Source organism: Colobus angolensis, unplaced genomic scaffold (genome assembly GCF_000951035.1).
Source record: "Colobus angolensis palliatus isolate OR3802 unplaced genomic scaffold, Cang.pa_1.0 Scaffold215, whole genome shotgun sequence".
NCBI classification, from domain to species: Eukaryota; Metazoa; Chordata; class Mammalia; order Primates; family Cercopithecidae; genus Colobus; species Colobus angolensis.
Window position 1 is genome coordinate 4,714,443 of NW_012115322.1, and position 18,774 is coordinate 4,733,216.

The 18,774-nt window shown below is 35.7% G+C and overlaps 1 protein-coding gene across 1 annotated transcript in view; it reads right to left on the reverse strand.

Moving 5' to 3' along the window:
• MBD5 (methyl-CpG binding domain protein 5) overlaps positions 1-18,774 on the reverse strand; it is a 520,295-nt gene that overhangs the window by 162,158 nt on the left and 339,363 nt on the right. The window contains exon 5 of the mRNA XM_011943076.1: positions 10,625-10,747. The gene's annotated coding sequence lies outside the window, so the exon portion shown is untranslated. The remainder of the gene's footprint in view (positions 1-10,624; positions 10,748-18,774) is intronic.

Consider the following 18,774-nt stretch of genomic DNA (forward strand, 5'->3'; position numbering starts at 1 on the left):
AGGAAAAGTGGAAAGAGAAGCGAGGCTTACATGGAAAATCTGGGCCAAAGGACATTTATTTTAACCATGCACATGTTTTAATCTGATTTAAACACACACATCTGCTCACATATACACCCTTCAGAGGTTTTCCATCACTCTTAGCATAAAGGCCTCTATAAGAATTATACTATATACTTGTCACAAAAAAGTGTTTTTTATCTCTCATGTTAAAAGCAGAACCTTTAACATACAGAAAATCCCTCAGTTTCCTTCTTTACTAAAGTAATATTTTGTTGGAAACTATAGCTCTTCTCTCCATCATTATATAAATTTTATTTCTCTATCCTCAGGAGGTATTGTACTAAATTGCGAATACCATCATGGAATTTGCCAAGTCTTTTGAGTAAAATTTTACATATGCTTTCTGCAGAAACATGAGTTTTGATTTTTCAAAAAATCCTTAGGTAGATAGAATATAAAATTTTACATGTTATTATATGTGATCAATATCTGATTAGTTTTTATGTTATCATTTCAAAAGAAAGCAATACCTTATTAGGGTCTTCTGTGAGGTTTGATAATGCAAATATCCCAAAACTTTCAGAAATCTGAAATCTGAAACACTTTTGGTTCCAAGCATTCTGTAATATGGATACTCAGCCTGCACTACTAAGCAATAAAAAGGAACAAACTACTGATACACTCAGGAAGCTGCATGAGTCTCCAGAAAATTATGCTGAGTGAAAATAGTCAATCCCCAAAGTTTACATACCATGTGATTCTACTTATAAAATATTTTTTCAAATGACATTATAGGAATGGAGAATAGATTAGGGAGTTGTGAGGATTAAACAGGTGGTGAGGGAAGGGAAATGGGTGTGCTATAAAAGAGCAACATGAGGGACCCTTGTGGTGATGGAAATGTTCTTTATCTTGACTGCATCCATGTCAGTAACTTGGTTGTTACATTGTGCTATAATTTGACAGATATTACCGCTGGGGGACACTGGGTAAAGGGTACACCATATGTCTGTATTATTTCCTGCAACTGCATGTGAATATATAATTATTTCAAAATAGAAAGTTTAATTTGGAAAAAAAGCTGATACATATTATAAAAATATGAATTGTTCTCCATTGGTAGCAAGGAGGTGGGGTGGTGGTAATTCAGACCTTCAAGCAAAGGAGGAAAGACACATGGAGAGGGAGACGGCTTTATCAAGCTACTTTGATATCAAAGCTACGTTCTCCAGAGCCTTCCTCTGCTTTGTAAGAGCAAGAAAACTGAGAACCAGTGAAGCAAAGATACACAAATCTTTTTAAGGCCCCACTCATTAGGGTTTGACTCCAAAAGTTACCCAAGCTCCTATCATTTCTGTGGATACCAAACCTGCCAGTATCTAATGACAACCTCAAAAGGAAGCCAGACAGGGTACAAAGGGCAGATAGGATCTCTACACTAAACACCTAGGTTGCAGAACCAAGAGTCAGAGATTATACTTTTAGACTTCAATGCCAGGATCATCTGTTATCTGACATGAAGGACATGAAGGGTAGACGGAAGTAGTGATAAACGCCCCAGTTCTTACATAGCAGAACCTTGGGAGGCACGCTACATTGAGAAGGAAGACACATATTGGCAACAAGTGTGGGATTAGGGTCGAGGTGCTTTTACTTGAAAGGGTTTCAGACATCAGGAATATTTATCTTTTGTCTATTTTTACACCCTTATTCCTTAAGAACTTACAGATTGATGACGCATCAGTTCTACTCATAGAGAAATAAAAATACATAAATACACTAATATTTGTAAACAAGTGTGTGCAGCAGCATTACTTATAGTAGCCAAAAAGTGGAAACAACCCAAATGTCCACCAGCTGATGAATGGATAAATAAAATGTGGTATGTACATACAATGGAATATTATTTAGCAATAGAAAGAGATGATGTGCTGATTCCTGTACAGTATGGATGAACCTTAAAAATATTATATTAAGTAAAACAAGTCAGTCACAGAAGGCCACATATTTTATGATAACATTTATCTGAAATGTCTAGAGCAGGCAAATCCACAGAGGCAGTAGATTAATGGTTGCCTGGGACTGGGTGATTTGTGGAAAAAGTGAATGCTAATGTTTATAGGGTTTCTTTTTGGAGTGATGAAAATGGTCTGAAATTAACTGTGAGGATGGGTGCACAACTCCAAATTGTAAAAAATATTAAACTGTATATTTGAATGAAAAAAAGCCCTTGGATTAAATAGAATATAAAATTTAACGTGTTATTATATGTGATGAATATCTGATTAGTTTTTAAGGTATGAAAAATTAAAAGAAAGCAATACCTTAAGGTCTAATGTTAAGGTTTGATAGTCACTATAATAGCTCATCATAGGAAATTGGAAAATATTGCATAATAATTAATGCCAGAAAGAGTTCACAATATTGTCAGTTGTGGTTCTTATTCAATGAGGAAAGAAAGAAAAACAAAGTTAGTCTCAACGGGAAAAAGAATAGCATTGCATATAAAAAGAGATAAAGGAGACTTAAATGTGATAATCAGTAAGAAATTGTATCTCACTATCAACTGAAGCAGACAGAGTTACTGGAAGAACAGGGAAAGGACTGCAATGCTCAGTCCTAGAAAGAAAGCAAAAATGGGAAGTTTTAGCAGGATAGAGGCTAAGAAATAATACATTTTACATCCCATGTAAGAAAAACTGAAAGGTCTCATTAAGGAAATTTGCAGCCTGATTTGACTCTAGCTTATCCCCTGGTTTTCCGAGACCATTGCATTCTAAACTTATTTTTGCACTTATAAAAATTATTTTGATTTTTCAAGTAAAAGCTGGCTTATAAAAACTGTATTGCAAAATTCTGAGTTTACTGAACTATTGCCCATTATCACTGCATTTCCTATCCCCTTTAATGACTATATATCCAGTTGCATGAATTATGCAATGCAATCCTTAGGCATTTTTGTTATCAGAATATCTTTTTATAAATGAGTAAAGAAGGCCAGCACTCAGAACACATTGACTGTTGCTGTAGGTTTTAATGCTTAGTGCAGCTGCTATGTAATGGTGCACATGAATTAAAAAATGAAGTCATGAGGGCAGAAGAACGGATGTTCAAAAATGAATTTGCAAGTTTAGTTCTAAATAGCAATCACAATTTTAGCTTGAGGCTTTTCTGGGGAGAGTGAATAATGATTAGGTGAGATTATAGGCCCCAAGCAAGGCCTGAGGACATTGGTGCTCAGAGCCAGTCATTTATCCTCAAAAAATGGTCCTTAGGTTGTGGGGGCATTGTTTGAAATACCAGGAAGAATCAAACCTATGTCTGTCACTTTTTCCCAAGGGTCTTCTCAGGATTCTGAAGCTCTAGTGTTAAGATAAATGTTTACTTAAACAAAAGCCTTGGTAGGCTTTTACTGTTACCTTATGTTATTTTTACTGTTCTGGGTTTATATTTTTATTTACCTGCAGAAAGAATTACATGTGAAAATTGTAACCCCAAAATCACTATTGAAAATTGTGTTCTACTATGTTAAGTGCCTATTCAAGGGAAGTAAGATAAGATTTAAGGGAATAAATTTTCCCTCTCATTTTTATTAGATTTTCATGGCAAATTTGAATTTCAGAGAATCCTGACTTATTGTGTATTGCCAAAAATATTCTTTTAGCCAGATCTAATCATGCAAAATTATGAACTGGTTAGTGTGGCTATTTTGAAAGCCCTGAAGTCTTGAATTCATGGGTAATTATGTATTTTTATTTACCAGAACCTCAGTTTCCTGATGTCATTATATTAATGCTGTTTTCTTCTCTGTCATTAAAATGTTGTGACTTAAGTTGTGTGAATGACACCCACTTTTTAAAAACATATTTACATAATAAATAGTAAAGGGGGGGAATTTAACAAATCGAAACATTTACTTAACTCACTCAATTTATAGAGTAACAATGATGATGATGATAGTAATAAAAATAGTAGTGCAGTAGTAATGATCTGATAATATGAAGAACAGGCTTTAAATAGGGCTTACTGTATACCAACACTATTCTGACTCATATATTAATTCGTAACTCCATCATTATCCATTATCCCCATTTTACAAATGAGAAACGGAGTCAATAAGAAACTCAATGAGATTAAATAGCATCGGTAAATCTAGGATCAGAAAATTGGACTAATACGTACCCCACTTATAGAAACCTAGAATTTAGAGCAGTGCTTTTTAACTACTGAGACCTTTTTTTCACCCTTTGAAATCTATTCTTCTATTTTCCTTGATAAAACATAAAATCTCATGGTTTCTATTTCATTTTTAGATAAATTAAATATAATAACAAAATAAATGAAAAGAATAATATAGAGCTCAGATTTTTTTTTAAGCTACCCCTCCTTCCTCCTGTTTCTAGTTGAGCCTGACTAGTTTGAAATGATATTCATTCTGTTAATTCAGCAAATAATTATTGAAGCCCTACTATTTGTCAAACATTATTCCAGGGGCTGTTATGTACACTGAAAGCAAACCAGTTCTGAACTGTGAGCAACATAGGAAAACCAGACAACTTTTGGTGACTTCTAAAGTCTCCCCAAAATGTAAAACCCAAGTTCGAATGCAAGAACAAAAAACCCACAATAGAGCTATGTGGATATTGCTCACAGTGTTGGAATGTCTATACCAGCAACCCCTTCTGTTAACACAAATAAAAACAACTGAATTTACTTAAATTGAAATTCTTATTAGAACTATTTATCACTGTCATGTTAGCTATTACTTAGTATGTTTAGATTTGCTAGACTACTCTCAAAAAATTTCTTAATTATTCCAAGACACCAAGCCTATAATTTATGCAGCAGCCATTTATTCTGTATGACTTCATTGAATGGCCACTGTGTAACAAAATTAGCCAGGGCATATAAACCTTTATTTGAAAAACTGGACATGAGAAGGCTTTACAGATGTATTCTAATTTAAAGTGAGTTGAAATGTATAGGAGGATCAGCCAAAGTCCAACTAGTTTGAGGAAGAGTTAACCAGGGATAGCTCTTGCAAGAGGGAGGAATTGTCCTTGCCGATTTGTAGCCACTGTTTGTGCAATCTAGATTTTATCAAGAGGGAAGGAGAGGAACAGTTACAAGCTGAAGTTCTGTGCAAAAAGGTTTGGGGAGGAACAACCACTGGATAAAAGGGCCTGAGAGAGTCACAGTGAAAGATGACCAGTCCTCCAGGGTCTAATATCACTCCCTACAAGGCATTGTGCTTTGTGCTGGGGATACAGTGTTAAACATGGTAGGCTCAGTTCCTGATTTCCTTAAATACAGAATTATACAATTGCTTATTTTATTTTCATAGTACAAGGTGATGTGCTTGCATGTATCAGGGGATTTCGCATAATCTGGAAGGATAAGACAAAGCTTCCCTAAACAAGGGGTATTTTCATTGAAACCTGAGGGATGGGCCATAGGTACTTCTGACAACATGGGCCCCTTCTAACATAAAAAATAAAACTAAAAATTATATTTTGCAACTTGCATGAAAAAAGATGAATATGTTAGTTAATACTGTATATTGAAATGTTTTCTTTTACCTAGAAGTCCTTAGTTTTCTGATTTTAAAATAAATTTAAACATTTTTGTGGACCCCTTAAAATTTTGTGAACCCTAGGCACTGTGCTTACTGTGCCTTTTGGATAAGTCAGCATAGGAGGTGGGGAAGTTTGGGCCAAGAACATTTTGGATAGAGAGACTAGCATATAGAGAAGTTTCTAGGGGCTTAATTGCTCAGGGAATTAAAAGGCTAGAGCGGGGAGAGCAGGAGAGGATGGCATGAGGGAGGTTGGTGAGGCATGCCATATTAAAATAATTGAATTCTTATAGAGGCCATTTTAAAATAGTAAATTAAATAACACTAATCCAATGCTGATTTTCTTTTTTAAAGACAAGATCTCACTCTGTTGCCCAGACTGGAGTGCAATGGTGCAGTCATGGCTCACTATAGCCTAACCTCCTTGGCTCAAGCCATCCGCCCATCTTAGCCTCTGAATAGCTAGAATTATAGGCACACACCACAATGCCCAGTTAATTTTTCTTTTCAGAGACAGGGTCTATGTTGCCCAGGCTTAATGCTGATGTTTGATATAACATAAGTATATTATAATGGAAGTCAAGGATTTCAGCCAAACTATGGCAGATGTAAAGAAATGGGTTAGGCAAAATTCTATCTAAAGTCAGTATATACACTGAAATAGTGACAGAAAATCATATAATGCCTGGGATTTGCTTCAGAATAATACAGGAAGTATAAATAAAACAAGATTAGCCATGAATTCTCAATTAATGAAGCCAGATTTGAGGTACATAGGGGTTCATTTTATTATCCTGTCAACTCCTCTGTTTCTGGCTTTCCATAATAGTTTTTATTTAAAAATAAAGCCAAGGTATAAAGAAACATCAAAACCCAGAAGCCATGGGTTTTGATAAAGATGATAGATTGAAGCTCATAAAAATGATAACATTATATAACAAAAATAAAGCACACAAAACATTAAAAATAAAAAAGAAGACATAATTGTGATATATGTAATTTATAGATTTAATATTCTCAATATGATTATGATTCTTATCAATCTAGAAAAAATTCAAAGACCCCACCCAGACGAAAAATTTGGCATGGCTCATGAATGGGACATTCATAAAAGAAATTAAAATTCAAATAAAAATATAAAAAGATACTCATGCTCAGTAGTAATCACACATATGAAAATTAAAATGCCATATACTTTTCTTGTATCAGATTTTGTAAAAAACAAAGTTAATGTCAAATGTTGACAAAACTATAGAGAAAGTGACATTCTCATTCTGTCAAACACTGTTGGTAGAAATGTAAATTGGTATAACCTTTTAATTTGTTTACTATTTGATCTACCAATTTCATTCTTAAGAATATCTCATAATCTAGCATTTTCCAAAGTGTATAGTGGGATGTTGACAGATGTTATTTGTGTTTGTGTAAGCCTAAACTTAATTTTAAATGTAAATTTATCAAATGTCATTTAAAAATTTCCCTTTTTAAAGTTTTTCCATTGCTGCTGCTGCTTCTTTTTTTTTTTTTTTAATAGAGTTTATTTTTCAGAGCAGTTTTAGTTTCATAGCAAAATGGAGTGGAAAGTACGGAGACTCCCATATACCCCTTGCCTCCTGTGATGGTTAATACTGAGTATCAACTTGATTGGATTGAAGAATACAAAGTATTAATTCTGGGTGTGTCTGTGTGGTGTTGCCAAAAGAGATTAACATTTGAATCAGTGGGCTGGAGAAGGCACATCCACCCTTAATCTGGATGGGCACAATCTCATCAGCTTCCAGCAAATGTAAAAGCAGGCAGAAAAATGTGAAAAGGAGAGACAGGCCTAGCCTCCAAGTCTACATCTTTCTCCTGTGCTGGATGCTTCCTGCCCTCGAACATCGGACTTCAAGTTCTTCAGTTTTGGGACTCAGACTGGCTCTCCTTGCTTCTCAGCTTGCAGACAGCCTACTATGGGACCTTGTGATCCTGTAAGTTAATACTTAATAAACTTCCCTTTATGTGTGTGTATATATATACACACACACATATATACGTATATAGATATGTATATATACATATGCATCATATATCTATACGTAGATGTATCTATATATACATATCCATATATACATATCTATACACATAGATATACATCTATAGATATACATAGATACATATATATCTGTATATATACACAAAACACTGCTAGGAATCATAGACGATAGAAACAAATATATATATGTGTATGTGTGTGTGTGTATATATATATACACAAAACACTGCTAGGAATCATAGACAATAGAAAGAAATATATATATCCTATTAGTTCTGTTTCTCTAAGAGAACCCTGACTAAAACACCTCCACACTGCCTCCCTCATTATTGACATCTTGAAGGCATATGTTATCTTAAGAATGCATTCCATGGTTAAATAAGTTTGATTTCTACAACCTTGGTATACGATAATACTATACACTAGGACATACATCTCTACGATAGTGAATAAGTCTTTCCTTATGTTCTATAACACTTACTTTTAGAAATTATCTTAAAAAATCATCAGATATGAGTACATATCACTTAAGTCATGTTTAACACAAAGAAAACTGGAAGTATTCTATATATTTAATAAGAGGAAGGTGGTTACATGATTCATGTTATAACCTTAAATTGGAATTTAAGGTGGATGATATTTACTGGCATAAAAGTTGCTGCAAAAGGATGATATATTCTATACCTTGAAAACACTAAAGACTCCACGAAAAGGCTCCTGGAAATTATAAATGACTTTAGCACAGTTTCAGTATACAAAAATCAGTAGCATTTCTGTACACCAATAATGTTCAAGCTGAGAGCCAAATGAAGAACATAATCCCATTTACAATAGTCACACACACATTCACAAACCTGGGAATACATCTAACTAAGGAGGTGAAAGATATCTTCAAGGAGAACTACAAAGCACTGCTAGGAGTCACAGATGACACAAACAAATGAAAAAACATTACATGCTCATGGATTGGAAAAATCAATATTGTTAAAAGGGCCATACTGCTCAAAGCAATCTACAGATTAAATGCTATTGCTATCAAACTATCAATGTCATTTTTCACAGAATTGGAAAAAAACTATTCTAAAATTCATATGGAACCAAAAAAGAGCCTGAGTAGCCAATGCAAATCCAAAGCAAAAGAACAAAGCTGAAAGCATCATGTTACTCAACTTCAAACCACACTATAATGCTTCTGTAACCAAAAGAGCATGGTACTGGTGCAAAAACAGATGCATAGACCAATGGAACAGAATAGATAACCCAGAAATAAAGCCACACACCTAAAGCCATCTAATCTTTGACAAAGTTGACAAAATTAAGCAATGGGGAAAGGACTCCCTATTCAATAGCTTGCTAGCCACATGCAGAAGAATGAAATTGGATCACTACTTTTCACCATATACAAAAATTAACTAAAAATCGATTAAAGATTTAGATGTAAGACCTCAAACTATAAGAATGGTAGAAAAAAAAACCAGTAAACACCATTCTGAACATGGGCCTTAGGAAAGAATTTATGACTAAGTTCTCAAAAGCAACTGCAACAAAGCAAAAATTGGCAATTGGGACCTAATTAAACTAAATAGCTTCTGCATGGCGAAAGAAATTATCAACAGAGTAAATAGACAATTCACAGAATGGGCTAAAATATTTGCAAACTATGCAACCAACAATTGTCTTATATCCAGAATCTATAAGGAACTTAAACAATTGAACAAGCAAAAAACTAACAGCCCCATTGAAAATTGGGCAAAAGGCATGAACAGACACTTTTCAAAAGAAGATATACAAGAGGCCAAAAAACATAAGAAAAAGTGCTCATCATCACTAATCATCAGAGAAATGCAAATCAAAACCATAATTAGATACCTTCTCACACCAGTCAGAATGGCTATTATTAAAAAGTCAAAAAACAACAGATGTTGGTGAGCCTGTGGAGAAAAGGGCATGCTTATATACTGTTGGCGGGAATTTAAATTAGTTCAGCCACTGTGGAAAGCAGTTTGGAGATTTCTTAAAGAACTTAAAACAGAATTACCATTCAACCCACTAATCACATTACTTGGTACACATCCAAAAGCAAACAAATTGTTCTACCAAAAAGACACATGCCTTCACAATATTAAGCACTATTCTTAATAGTAAAGTCATGGAATCTACATAGGTACCCATCAATGGTGGATTGGATAAAGAAAATGTGGTACACATACACCATGGAATATCATGCAGCCATAAAAAAAGAATGAACTCATGTCTCTGCAGCAACCTGGATGCAGCTGGAGGCCATCATCCTAAGCAAATTAACAGAGGAACAGAAAACCAATTATTGCATGTTCTCACATATACGTGGGAGTTAAACATCAGGTACTCATGGCCATAAAGATAGCAACAATAGACAACAGGGACTACTAGAGGGGAAAGGGTGGAAGGGGGAGCAAGAGTTGAAAAACTGACTGCTAGGCACTATGCTCAGTACCTGCATGAAGAGATCATCTATACCATAAACTTCAGCATCACGCAGTATACCCAGTTAACAAATCTGCACATGTACCCCCTGAATCTAAAATAAAAGTGGAGGAGAAAAAAATAAATAAAACTTTTAAAAAGGCTGAAATAAACCACTAAGTAAAAGAAGCAGGATAGGGAAACACCATTTAAGCCCTATGGTGTCTAGTCAAAATTATTGTAACTATATAAATCCACATATTATACATAATACACATGTCTAAAAATAAATTTAGGAAGATAAAATATGAAGAACAGTTACCTCAAGGTAGTAGGATAACTATATTTTTCTGTATTACCTTTTTTTTTAAAAAAATAGTAAACATGTATTAATTTTCCAATAGAAATAATTTTTAGAGGCAACGTGTTTAAGCATCCTAATTTTGGAGAAATACAGCATTTTAATCTATAGATGTCAGGCACTTTCCATATTTAATAAAAACTAACTCTGCAGACAAAAACTACAATTGCATGAAGAATCTATGAAGAGAAACCATGATGCCTACCTTCTGGAGAGAAGTGACGAAAACATAACAAGCGTTGTGTGTGACTCAGCAGCGTAAAGGAGGCAGTTAATTTCCAGATGCTCTATGTCTTTACAAGTCCTTATAAGGGAGTACCTCTTCTCTCTGGAACAGAAATAACATTGAGTACACACATTTATTTAAAGGCTGGTTTTCAAAATCAATAGTAGTATTGCTGGCATTTTTTCACTTCCAAACATCAATGAATGTTTGCCAAAGAACTAGAGAGAATCAAGGTATTAGTATCTTCATCCTTCAGAAATACTGTGATTAACTACCAGAAATAATTAAAGCAAATGTTATATACTTTATTTTCATATGTTTAATAATCAGAAGAAATATATTTAATAAATTAAAAAGTATTGATAAAAATAGTAGTATAATTTTGTATATCTACTATCTACCAGACACAATGCTAGATCCTTTATATCTCATTTAATCCTCTCAACATCTTTTTATTTGATATTTATTCAAATAAATAAATATTTGTTCAACAATATTTACTGCGGGAAACACTGGAGATATAATGGTGATCACTATCATGATACAAGATAGTCATTAACATTCCCACTTTAAAATGAGGTAGTTGAGGCTCTGGGATTTAATATTAAATAGCTTAACTTCAAACCTACTCTTTCTATTATAGCCCAATTAAAAGGAGTTTGCCAGTCTTATTACCATCACCACTAAATAAACTCCAAACCTTTTAAGTTAAAATGGAAAATACCAAAAAATACCAAAAAATCCCCAACAACTCATCTAAATGTAGTATAAAATATATAGAAAATATCTATATATAGCCTTTATAATTGGCAATATCACCTAATTTAATCCTCACTCAATCCCATGATATAGGTGTTAGTACTACCATTTTGTAGATGAGAACACTGTCTTAGAAATGTTCACCTTAAATCTGGGTCTGCCTAATTCTAATGCTTACAAATCTCAAAAGGAGAATAAGAAAAGAAAAACTTACATTAAAATGGAGAAAACAACAAAGAAGTAAGAAAAACAACTCATTTAAGCTGCCTGATATATGCATACACATGCAAAACACACACAGTGTCACACACCTGTATGGACTGTGGTACTGCCATTCAAACACCCATCATTATCTTGTAAAAGAGTACTGGGGTGGGAGGAGGATGACAGGGCAAAGCAACTAACTAGGAGCAGAAGTTGAATGAAAATCATCCTCAAATACAGATTGTAGCTATACAGGCTGCTTACTTTCAAGAGGGGTCTCACAGAAAAATAATAGCAGGAAATACTACCACTTCCTTGCTTATGACCTTAGGAAAGTTACTTATCTTCTCTGGGCTACAGTTTCCTATCTATAAATGAGGATAGTAACAGTATCCAACTAATAGAGGTGTTATAAGGATTAACATTCACAAAGTATCTAAAGTATCATTTTCAATAATAAATGCTGTATGTGTGTGTGTGTGTGTGTGGTTTAAAATAAGTATCTGAGTGGGGTTAATTATATTAACAGAGCCCCTTCATGCAACATATTACTCTCAGTTATATTTTATGTCTGTTAACATCTCAAGTAATCCTCACTTCAACCCTATGAGGTAGATATTATTGCCACTTGGCTTTTAGTTTCAAAAGGCAGAAACTTGACTTTATCAACTCCCCCAATCATTAGAAACTCATCAACTTAAATGGGAAATTTTTTTTTGTTGTTCCAAAATGATAGCCAATGAATTGGATAAAACACTATTTATCGATATCAAGTCTATCTTAAGTACCAAACCACCAAGAAATTACTTCATTACTATAAAATTAAAACACGGAGAATTGAAAATTCAAATTAGACCTCCCATCAAGCCATAGTAGTCTGCTTATCTACTGTGTTAAAAATTTCCTTTTACATGATATGATACCTTGAGAAGGCACACCATCACCAGTGTAGTATTTTCATGAAGAATATTTAACCTAAATTTAACAATAAAAAATTTCACAACTATCTAAACTAAAGTGACATCTTGCAAACAATTGGCCCAGGCTAATAAAAAAAAGTCAATGAGATTAGAGCCCAAAGGCTAGAACTTCATGTCCCACTGGGGATAGGCAAGTAATGTGTTTACCCTCTGGCATGAAGGTATTGGGAAGCCTCATAGAGATTTGAAATTTCACTTGAGAACCCTGGCTTGTCTTAAGGACTGTTTGTTAGTTTGTTAAAGATTTTAAAAGAGTTTTTAGGCAGAATGGAAGGAGTTGCTGAGAATAAACAGCCAGGGAATAAAGGATTCTGAAGGGAGAGAGGGACTCAAATCAGTGTTGAGATGTTGGTGAGTAGAAGAACCGATACAGAGAAAAAAGGGAAGGAGAAAAAACTCTGAACCCTGGGAATTATACAGTCTCTGGGAATTACACAGCAGGTATAGTTATGCACAAATAATCTGATGATGTGGGGAGGAAATATCAGTACTTACCTGTTTTCTATAAAAATAAAAAAAGATTATATAAATAATATAGATTAACACTAGTACCTTTAAAGTATATTTTTATTGAGGATAGACAATAAATTTTAAATTATTTATTTATTATTATTATTTTTATACAGTATGTGACCAAAATGTTTGGTGATCATTGTTCACAGGAACGAAAGAAAGACTTTCAGGTGTTGGTAGGTACTAGGACATTTGTTGCTGCTCTTAGGGATGAGGGAGACAGGGCAGTGCTTGGATGGCCTTCTGCTGAGGGGCCAGAGTTGACTGTGTGCTGTACTATTGTTAATCTGGAGGCATGATGTGGTCTGAAGCTCACATGAAAATGACAGATGAGTTCATTGAGATTCATCAAACTCTGATCCATTTTCTTGCTTATTTATACAGAAATAAATGATACTTTGAGAATAAATGTGGAAAACATAGTCAAAGATAATGAAAACTCCTGGGTGAGAAACTTGAAGGACATGGGGGCAAAGCGAGGCCACTCACTTTGGAGACTTGAGGGCCTCTCATTTTGACCCATGTGGGTGAAAAAAAGCTGGGAAAGGGGAAGGAACACTCTACCATATCCTTTTTGTTAAAAAAAGCAAAATTTTTTTAGATCATGTATTGAGATGGTAGTGAGGAATGTGTTTCATCCAGAGGAAGACACGGCAGAAAAGGGGATGGAAGCACGTCTGCCTTCAGAATGCTATGTATGTCCAGTACCAAGATTGAGCTTGAGATTTTAACACAGTCATCACAGAGACCTGATAGGCATGAGGTGTCTGTCCTCCTTCACACTGGGGTGTCTATACACAACCTGTGATCTGTCTCCTGTCTCCATCATCCCCAACTTACCTCCTCTCCACGTTGTCACAAGTGCCTGCTCAAAAGTCCTCACTGGGTCCTGTCTGTGGAATCCAGCCCACTGGCATGGTTTGGTCAACCCAAATTTGAATGTCTTTAAGGCAGAACTCATACAATTCAGTTTGCCACAGGTCTATCATTTCACATCATATGCTTGTGTTTGTTTTCTGCCTGTTCCTTAAAGCTTTTGAATTCTGAAACACAGGAGGAAGTCCAGATTCACTGACCCAGCATACAAAGGCCTGCTCCTGTGTGTTTCTCCTGACTCACGTTTCATGGTAATATCCTCACAGGTGACTCAGATCTCTAAACTGTGTGCTTTGCAAAAACGTAAAAAGTAATACATATATTTTGCTCATATGATGATCTCTGTTTTCCCTTTTTTGTCTGCTTATCTTTCAAGTTAGCTGAAATGTCATTTCCCCACTGGCATGTCTTTCCTGAATCTTTGAGAGAGGACAGACATCCGCCTCTTTTGTGCTCCTTCTGGACTTTATATGGTCTTTATCATAGTATTTATAACATTTTACTGATTATTATGTACAAATGCCTAGAACCTGACACCATGCCTGCCATTTCATAGGTGGCCAATAAATGTTTTAAATGAGTTAAAAAAATGTCAACAACATGACAGACACAAAAGGCTGGGATTTTTTTTTTTTAAATTAAAGGAGATTAAGCAGATATAACAACTAAATTCAATGTACCTTGACAGGACCTTAGATCAGGAGGAAAAAGACAGCTATAATTAATGGACAACTGGGAAATCTTAAATATTGATTAAAAGAATCTCTGTCAAAAACACATTGAAAACTATCTTAGGTCGTTTATTTCTTTAGACAAAATTATTCATTCATGCATTTATAATAATATTAAGTACCTATTCAGTGTAATAACCCTGTAGGTAAAAATTCTTGTAAGTAACAGAACCTAAAATACAGACTTGGCTTGGCCAAAAGGGTCAGGTGAAGGGTAGTGAGGACCCCTCTATCTCAGTCTGGCAAATTAGCAAAATAACGAAACCATCATCTGTTACATTTCAGGACTCAGACCATCTGCCTACTGAAGTATTTTCCCTTCTAATGGAAGGGAAAAATTCAGACTGCTGGAGCAGGTTGGCTGCTTTATGCAGCCTTCAGTAAAGTCCTACAAGAAAGAACGGAAGGTCAGGAAGCAGTGAAGGAAAAAAAGATGTCTTTGCCAATAAAACTACTTTTTATCTGTGGCTGAGAATAGGAGATCTGGACATTAGTAAGAGTGAAGAAGCCAAATTACAAATGCTTCATAATTATCTTGTATCTATTTTTTGAATAGGTTATTCACATGACATAGAATTTTAAAGATATAAAAAGAGATTAAAAATCTCTCTCCCAGTCTTGTCCCCCAGCCATCTGTTTTCGTCACTCCCCAGAGGCAACCCCATTACCGCTTTCATATGTCCTTCCAGAGATGTTCAATGCATTGCCATACTACACATACATTTCCATAAATGAAGCAGGTTATGCATACTGTTCTATACCTTGCTTTCTTCATGTAAGATGTTTTGTCAACTGATCATATCAGCATACAAAGCTGCCTTGTTATTTTAAGAGCATCACTGTATAAAGCTTACATGATAAAAACCATAGAGTAGACAAAAATGCAAGAGTATATAACCATTTTATTTTATATAAAGAATATGGCCGTATTCTTTATATAAAAACATACCACTAAAAACCTAGAGTACCATTGAAAACATAGAGTACACAAGAATGCAAGAGAATGTATTAGATGTTTTCTCATGCAAATAAATAAGGTACTGGCTGCTAGGCAGGGAAGAGTTTGGAGGGGCTGTGATTAAGGTATCTGAGCATTGGGTACCAAAGACAAAGGCTAAGAAAGGTAGATGGGAAGATTTGTCTGAAGACATTTTTGAACGCTAAATATTCCATCGTATTGTGGCAGAGCATGTGAAAAGTTATCGAAGCTTCTATCATGAGAGGGGTGCAAAAGTGGCTAAGACTAAGCTGGAAGGCATAAAGGAGACTGGGGTTTGAAGGGTCAGGAATACATGGTTCTCACAATTGGAAATTACAGCAAGGACTATGGCAGTGGATCCAGTAAATGAAGTTCGGAGGCCAAGCAAGTGGAACTGACATAAGGAGATGCTGGCACATGGTACCAAAAGGCCAAGGGCCAAGCAGTTACTCAACAGAGGCCAGCAAGGACAGAAAAGAAAATGCAAACCCATACACGTTGATGATGCCTTATGATATGTCAGTCTTCCTCAGGAACTTGAGGAAGAGTGAAAGGGAAGAAGAGGCCAGCTATGGTGGCTCACGTTTGTAATCCCAGCCCTTTGGGAGGCTGAGGTGGCAGAACTGCTTGAGTCCAGGAGTTCGACACCAGCCTAGGTGACATGGCAAAACTCTACCTCTACCAAAAATACAAAAATTAGCCATGTGTGGTGGTGCACGTCTGTAGTCCCAGCTACAACGGAGGATGACATGGGAGGATGGTTTGAGCCCAGGAGATGGAGGTTGCAGTAAGCTAGGATTGAGCCTTTGTACTTCTGTCTGGGCAACAGAGCTAGACCCTGTCTCAAAAGAAAAGAAGAGTAGAAGGGATACAAATAGGAGAGAGGGGTAGAATCTTAGTTTAAAGCTGAAATCAATTTTAATTCAGAAATGACCAAGTAACTTAAATTTATCTGTGGAAATGTTATTGGTGGGGAGTACCAGGAAGAGACACTGAGATCAATCAATTTTTTAATATAGGCAAATAATGTTTTACAGATTTAAGATCAATAACTATGGCCAGGCACGGTGGCTCAAGCCTGTAATCCAAGCACTTTGGGAGGCCAAGGCGGGTGGACCATGAGGTCAGGAGATTGAGACCATCCTGGCTAAGACGGTGAAACCCCATCTCTACTAAAAAATACAAAAAATTAGCTGGGTGTGGTGGCAGGTGCCTGTAGTCCCAGCTACTCAGAAGGCTGAGGCAGGAGAATGGTGTGAACCCGGGAGGCAGAGCTTGCAGTGAGCCTAGATCGCACCACTGCACTCCAGCCTGGGCGACACAGCGAGACTCCATCTCAAAAAAAAAAAAAAAAAAAAAGATCAATAACTACAAAACTTAAACTTACACAGCCACCAGCCCTTAGGGGTGTTACAAGGATTCAATGACATGGGTGTGAGAAAATAGAATGGTGTGATTTTCTGATTACAATTTCTGATAGTAACCTTTCTTTGACTTTTCTCCAAGTTTTGGGAACTTTATTGTAGTCCCATATGTAGAACCCATACATTCCACCTTATCTTATACAGACTCACTTCCAAAGAGCATTAACTTTGAAATAAATGAATCTTGAATTTGAATGCGACTTTTGTCATGCACTAGCTGTATGAATTTGGGGAAATAACTTCTCTGAATCTTTGAGTCTTCATCCATAAAATATAGAAGTCAAAAATCATTTCATACATGTATTATGTAAGACAATAAAACATACAAAGCACATTGTCTGGTTCATGGTTGGTGGACCTATCTTCTTTCCCTAAAGTTTATTTATTTATTTAGTATTTTATTATTATTATTCTTTTTCAAGACAGGGTCTCACTGTGTCACCTAGGCTGGAGAGCAGTGGTGCAATCATGGCTCACTTCAATTTTGACCTCTGGGCTCAAGTGATCCTCCCACTTCAGGTTCCTGAGTAGCCATGACCACAGGTGAGAGTCACCATGCTCAGCTAATTTTGTTTATTTTTGGTAGAGAAGAGGGCTCGCCATGTTGCCCTTGGTCTCAAATTCCTGGGTTCAAGCCATCCTCCTGCCTCTGCCTCCTACAGGGCTAGGATTACAGGCATGCTCAGCCTTCCTTTAAAGTTTAAACTATGTTGCTTAGCTTTTAAAATTAATTGATTAATTTTTGGAGACAGGGTCTCGCTCTGTGCCCTAGGCTGGAGTGTAGTACTGGGATCTCGGCTCACTGCAATCTCTGCCTCCCAGGCTCAAGCCACCTTCTCACATAAGCCTCCTGAGTAGCTGGGACTACAGGCATGTGCCACCACACCTGGATAATTTTTGTAGAGATGAGGTCTCACTTTGTTGCCTAGGCTTGTCTTGAACTTCTGAGCTCAGGTGATCTGCCTGCCTTGGCCTATCAAAGTGCTAGGATTACAGGCATGAGCTACTGCACCTGGTCAGTTGCCTAGCTTTTGATTTGGAATATTTGATCATCTTATCATATGTCCTAACTAAAAGAGATTAAACTCTGTAATATATGACTCTTAGTTATCACTCCTGGTTTACTGAGTAATAAACACCCTTACATGCAGTGAAGGAAGCATAATATAAGCATTTAAATATATAAACATTTAAATATAAGATATATGATACATAAACAGAAATCTCAAGTCTTACCCTGAGACTGAGTACAAGGGTTGGATATATAATTTTCCACTTTCTCCAAATAGATATTGTTATTTTTAAAGGTATTTGTCTCAAATCCAACAAATTTTAAAAAGAAGAAACTTCACAACAGATAATAAAAATCAACCGTATCTATTATTCATTAAAGATGGTACATTGAACATATGTACTTAAATCTATCCCTTTCCAAAACCAAACTAAAATAACAATTTTATGTTAAATATTTTATTAAAAAGCAAAAACAAGACTGGGTACAATGGCTCATGTCTGTAATCCCAGTGCTTTGGAAAGTCAACGTAAGGGGATCACTTGAGGCCAGGAGCTTGAGGCCAGCCTGGGGAACATAGCAAGACCTTGCCTCTATAAAATATAAAAAAAAGCAGTCAGGCTTAGTGGCACACACATGTAGTCTCAAATG